Below are 6,285 nucleotides of genomic sequence, written 5' to 3'. Positions count from 1 at the left end.
CAGCTTGATACATAAACCCCCAGGTTAGTAAAGTGATGTATTGGAAAGGGGGCAGTTCTCAGACTTTTTGCATGTTTTTTTTATAGCCCTTTTGTTGTAACTGGCGATGTCATTTTTTTGCACAAAATTTAAATTTGCTCTCAGGTTTTCTCTGCTCTCTGTGGTTGGTGTCTCTATTTCAACCTCCAAACAGAACAAATTTGTTTTCGGTTAATGATGGTGTAGAGAAAGTGCGTCAAGTCGTGAAATATTAGCTTTGCTTACTCAGTACAGTGTGCTGTTTGTCCAAAATAAATTTGCTTTGCATGGTGTCGTGCCTTTTTTTTGTAACACACATATAAATAAAGTTTGCCAGTTGAGGCCTTCCAAACATGTAGATCATGCACCAATCTAACAGCATTAGCTGTTTTGACATTATGTGCATGAAATAAAAATGGGACATGTGAGGAGTTTGTATATTCTCCCTGTGTTTGCGTGGGTTTCCTCTGGGTGCTCCGGTTTCTTTCCACACATTTCAAAAACATAGTGGTAAGTTAATTAGCTGCTAAGAAATTGACCCTATCTGTGTGTGTGTGTGTGTGTGTGTGTGTGTGTGTGTGTGTGTGTGTGTGTGTGTGTGTGTGTGTGTGTGTGTGTGTGTGTGTGTGTGTGTGTGTGTGTCTCTGTCTGTCTGCGTGTGTGTGTGTTAGTGAATTTAGACTGTAAGCCCCAATGGGGCAGGGACTGATGTGAGTGAGTTCTCTGTACAGCGCTGAGGAATTAGTGGCGCTATATAAATAAATGGTAATAATAATAATAATAATAATAATGTCAAACAAAAGCATAGTTACCTGGGCAAAAAAAAGATGCATATGACATAGACCCGCCCTAGTGATGTCACAGCCCTGGTCCTTGCTCTGACACAGAGACAGCGCAGGGATGAATATCCCTAAGCAGTCAGCATCTATATACGCTTGACACATAGGACCACCAGGGGCGCACGCAGGATTTTTAAGGGGGGAAAAAATATATATATAAAAAATATATAGAACAAGCTGCTGCGCATGCGGCCGCGCATGCGCAGCAGCTCCAATTCGGCGGCACTGTATTGTACAGCAGCCGCGGTGCTGTCAAAGAAGCGTCCGCGGCGGTGCTGTATTGTACAGGTGCTGTATTGTACTACAATACATGCAGCGGACGTTTCTTTGACAGCTCCGCGGCTGCTATACAGTACAATGCCGCTATGTAGGGGCAATGTTTAGCCCCCGTTCTTCGCGGAGGGGAGAGGTTTATGGAGAACCAGAAACCCCCCCTGCATGCGCCCCTGACCACCAGGTCCACAAACAATTTTATTCTCAGACCAACTACGTAATGTCACCCATTGTGTAGTGTGCTGTTTATTTTGTCCTTTTACCAATTTATAAATGTATTTCATAATAATAAACGTATCTACTGGATCATTTCATATTAAGTGTAAGTTTACAAGAATTTAAGGGGAACCTCACTTTCGTACAAATCCCTGACCTGCCCTATCGTAAAGGACGTCCTCTATTGGCTCCATTGTTTATATTATACTGAGCCTACGAATCTGCCTTTAGGACAGATGCATGTTTAGTTTTGGGTGAGGTTCGATGACATAACATAAAACCAAGGGCTTACTTGTGTTCCACACACTTTTCTCCGCATCTGCTGGGGTCCTCGTTGGCTCTAATTGTCCCATGACAACTCCCCTGTGTGGGACCATTAGAGTGAGCGGGAACCATGTTGAATGGGGAAAACTGTCGTGTCGGGTAGGGTAGGGGACATATTGCTTTTTTTTTAGCTCATTGTTAACCTATAAATAATTTCCAGCCCCAGCAGTTACCTATTTGCCCAAGTATCAGAAGTTACAAATTAATCCATACACCTTATTTGGCAGTATGCCAAAGTTTTTGGGAGCGAGTTCGCTACTTTTACATGATAAAACAGGTTCCCTGGGCTTTCTTGATATATGTCTCTATCACTTGGACCCGTCCCACTAAAGCTATCTCCGTCCCACATTAATATTTCACCAGGTGACACTTGTCAGTGAATATTATAATCCAGAAATAGTTGCCTCTACCTAAATGGATTGTTATTGTTACTTTAGCCCTTCCTTGCAAAATGTTAGAGTGTGTGCACAGGTGTTGTTGCCCTGAGTGGTTCAAATGTCTACATACTACCGTTTCCTGTACGGATGCTCCTGCCTCCAGTATTAGCACAGTTCAGCTACAGCACATCATTGCTCTTTGTATAATGTACATTATAAATGCCAGTTTAGGCCTTTATTTTCAGCTGGTGGTTAACAAGCACTATAGTTACATTACCATGCCCAAGTACTTACCCTAAATGGCAACAGTGCAGTTTTTTTTATAAGAGACTAGTAGCATGTCTAAGAGAAAGGAGAAGAGTCTTCAATTCCTGCCATAATGAAGGAAGGCCAAAAGTCTTGTGTAGTTCTACAGGCATTTGAAAATATAAGAGTCTCTAACTACAATGGAATATACAGTAGTTTCTGTCTTGTTTGGCTCAAGGAGCACGGTGGCTCAGTGGTTAGCATTTCTGTTTCACAGTGATGGAGTCATGAGTTCAAATCCTGACAAGTGCTCTATCTGTTTGGAGTTTGCATATTCTCCCTCTATAGTGCTAGATCAATTGACTGCTGATAAAGTTAACCATAGTGTCTTAGACAGTAAGCTCCATGGGGGCAGGGACCAATGTGAATGTCAAATTTTGTCTGTACAGCACCGTAAAAGGAGGAAATCCTGATATCTGGGTCTTCTACAAAAATAATTGGCTCTACGTCATGCCTACCAAATTGAGGTTCTGAATTGGAGAAGTTCCCACCTTGATTCTGATAGGCCTGTTGAAAAACTCAGGCACTCCTTTTGGTGTGGTCAAGGGAAAAAAGAATCCAAAAGTGCAAGTTGCAGCAGCTTGTAAAGAAGAAAACATATGATGTAATGAAATAAATTGCAGTCTCATAGGATATAACTGTACGATTCAGGAGGATAGTAGATTTTTTTCCAATTTAATTCTTACTGCCAGTTAATTTACTGCTAGTTGGCAGAAATTAATCAGCAATTCTTTGCAACCTTTCTGTATGTGATATCCCAGTACAGCCACTATGTGGCAGCACCAGCCCTATTGCAGAAATGTAGGCTTTCTATGAATCAGTTTCTTGATAGCTTCTGCAATATATGGAAATATACATGTAGCTTAACTCTACTATAAATATGTATATATTAAATTAAAGTCCTTTTCTAATGTGATTTAAATTGTGAATAAAACAAATACATCTTACATTCAAAAGTGGTACTCATAAAGTGGTTTGTTAAAATATTGTCTTGGTAATAGCTGAATCATATGCTTTAGCTGGAACAATGCAAATCATAAGACATGAAAGTATGAGCCCCCACCCAGGTGCAAAGAGGTTCTCACCTTTTCTTTGGCTAAACCATTCAGAATTATCACTAGATATTACATACTTGCCTACTTTCGGCAAGTGTAGTCTGGGAGAGGGGTGCAGCCCAACGCGTCATTTTGGTCCCGTCCCCTGTGACAGGGCTGTGCTGTTTTGTTGTGGGGGCGGTGCCAAAATGACGCGATTCACCGCAAATCGCGTCATTTAGGCTAGGCAGATGCGGGATGCGGGAGACTTGCCTGCTCTCCCGGGAGTCCGTGAGACCGACCCGAATTTTGGGAGTCTCCCGGACATTCCGGGAGAGTTGGCAAGTTTGAGATATTAGCAACATTTTAAAAACTGTTCCGCAAAGTATTTAACCGCTTCTGTATTTGCCCATTAAAATGCCACATGTTTCGCTTTTGTATCCTCTCCTCCACCTTTACTTAGAGGAGAAAGTAAACCAGGGAAAATCTGTGTCATGAAGACTAATGGAGTGATGGGTGTGCCAACGCTGTCAAAAGTGGCAGAGAGGTCTAGGGGGCAGAGTATGGACCAAGATCTGTGGGCACCCTAGGCAGCACCCTCTCCCCTCTCGGAAGTGGGGAAGAGATGCGTGATTTTCTGTCGTATCACTTGCACCAGATACAGGTCAGGTGTAAGTGTTGATTACTAGTGATGACGGCTGCGCATGCACGTTAGAACATGTGTTTGCAATGCATTTAATGTGCAGTAGACACTAATAACATCATGATAAATGTTTTGTGGTAAAAAACAAAAAACGGGAAAAAATACCTTTATTTTGAAGGTTTTTGTCATTAACAGCTATATTATTACCAGGTGACATTTTAGTTTTTATTTATTTTATTCTGTGCATTCTTTATGGAGTTATTATTCCACATATGTATTGGACATATACTGCAGTGTAATATCTGCTAGAGCAGAGCTGACCTAGACCCATATTCAGATGTGTTTTTACATCCACCACTTGGTGAATATGGGTGAGCGTATGTCTGATTTACGTGCATTTAAAAAAAACATACAATACGTTCATTTGGCATGCCTTAATGAACCGGGCCCTATGTCTGTTATGCCTAGGATCGCCTAATGGTAGCATGGGTTCTGTGGAGATGTAACCTTTAGGGCTAGATTTACTAAGCTGCGGGTTTGAAAAAGTGGGGATGTTGCCTATAGCAACCAATCAGATTCTAGCTGTCATTTTGTAGAAGGCACTAAATAAATGAAAGCTAGAATCTGATTGGTTGCTATAGGCAACATCCCCACTTTTTCAAACCCGCAGCTTAGTAAATCTAGCCCTTAGACTTTACTGAAGGCAGTCACAATAAATGTTGCGTCGGTGTGTATTAGATACCGGTTGACTGCGACTTTTCCAGTTAGTTGAGAACCGGTACACATTGATCTATGGTTTATGTATTGCCTGATTAGGTTGCGTTCCATCCCCACACACTTTAAATGGTATTATACTGAGTAGAGGTAGTGGTGGAGGTGCGGGTATCAGCAAACTAGAGTCTTGGAGGATGGACCTCTGTGTTTCTACTAGTTGAATCAAAAGTTTGGCTAAATTTGTACTGGAGACAGAAGTTCTCCTCCACATGTATCATCATCACCATTTATTTATATAGCGCCACTGATTCCGCAGCGCTGTACAGAGAACTCACTCACATCAGTCCCTGCCCCATTGGAGCTTACAGTCTAAATTCCCTAACACACGCACACACACACAGACAGAGATAGAGAGACTAGGGTCAATTTTGCTTGCAGCCAGTTAATCTACCAGTATGTTTTTGGAGTGTGGGAGGAAACCGGAGCACCCGGAGGAAACCCACGCAAACACAGGGAGAACACACAAACTCCACACAGATAAGGCCATGGTTGGGAATTGAGCTCATGACCCCAGTTCTGTGAGGCAGAAGTGCTAACCACTTAGCCACTGTGCTGCCCTATTATGCCCTTGTATGTATGAAATAAGTTAACATACAGAAATGAAAAAATAATCATTTAAAAAATCTATGTTTAAAAATGACCATGAGCACTGTGCTTGTCCATGTTTCCGCAATTTAATTCTCCATGCTTGAGAAGCGGAATGGGGGAGATAGGGACATAACATAACATGTGTGGATGTACATTTGCAGCAGACAAAAAATACAGAGATTTTTCTTCCATTCCTATTGTGGCCCAAATAAAGTTCAAAGGAAGTGATGATCACGATGGCCGCCAATGCATTAGATGACCTTGTATAGAAACAAAGAAACATTGATGGCAGATAAGAACAACTTGGCCCATCTGGTCTTCCCATTTTTTAACCTATGATAACCTCAAACCCAATTTGATCATCATGTTTAAATTGCTCTACTGTAGTAGCTTCTACCACCTCTGATGGGAGGCTATTTCACTTATCCACTACCCTTTCTCAGGGCCATCTTAACAACATTATGGGCCCCCGGGCAAAGCAGTGCACCGGGGCCCCTAGATATAGATATAGATATTAATATAGATATATAGATATATACAGATATAGATATAGATATATAGAGATAGATAGATGTACTTGCTCAGTTACCCTTGAAGGTTTTTTTTGCAGGTTTTTTTCTTTTGCAGGATTATTTATTCTTATTAAGAGCCGTGCCTATGGGGCCCCCTTGCCCGTGGGGCCCCCGGGCAACTGCCCATCGTGCCCAATGGAAAAGATGGCCCTGCCCTTTCTATAAAGTAGTTTTTCCTCAATATTCCTCTGAACCTACTCCCCTCCAGCGTCAGTGCATGTTCCCGTGTTCTAATACCTGTCTACCTTTGAAGAAAGTCTCCCTCCTGTATCTTGTATAACACATCAATGCACTTTTTTCACAGCAATAATATATAAACAT

The sequence above is a fragment of the Mixophyes fleayi genome, chromosome 3 (genome assembly GCF_038048845.1).
Source record: "Mixophyes fleayi isolate aMixFle1 chromosome 3, aMixFle1.hap1, whole genome shotgun sequence".
NCBI lineage: Eukaryota > Metazoa > Chordata > Amphibia > Anura > Limnodynastidae > Mixophyes > Mixophyes fleayi.
Note: the sequence above shows the minus strand (reverse complement) of the source record.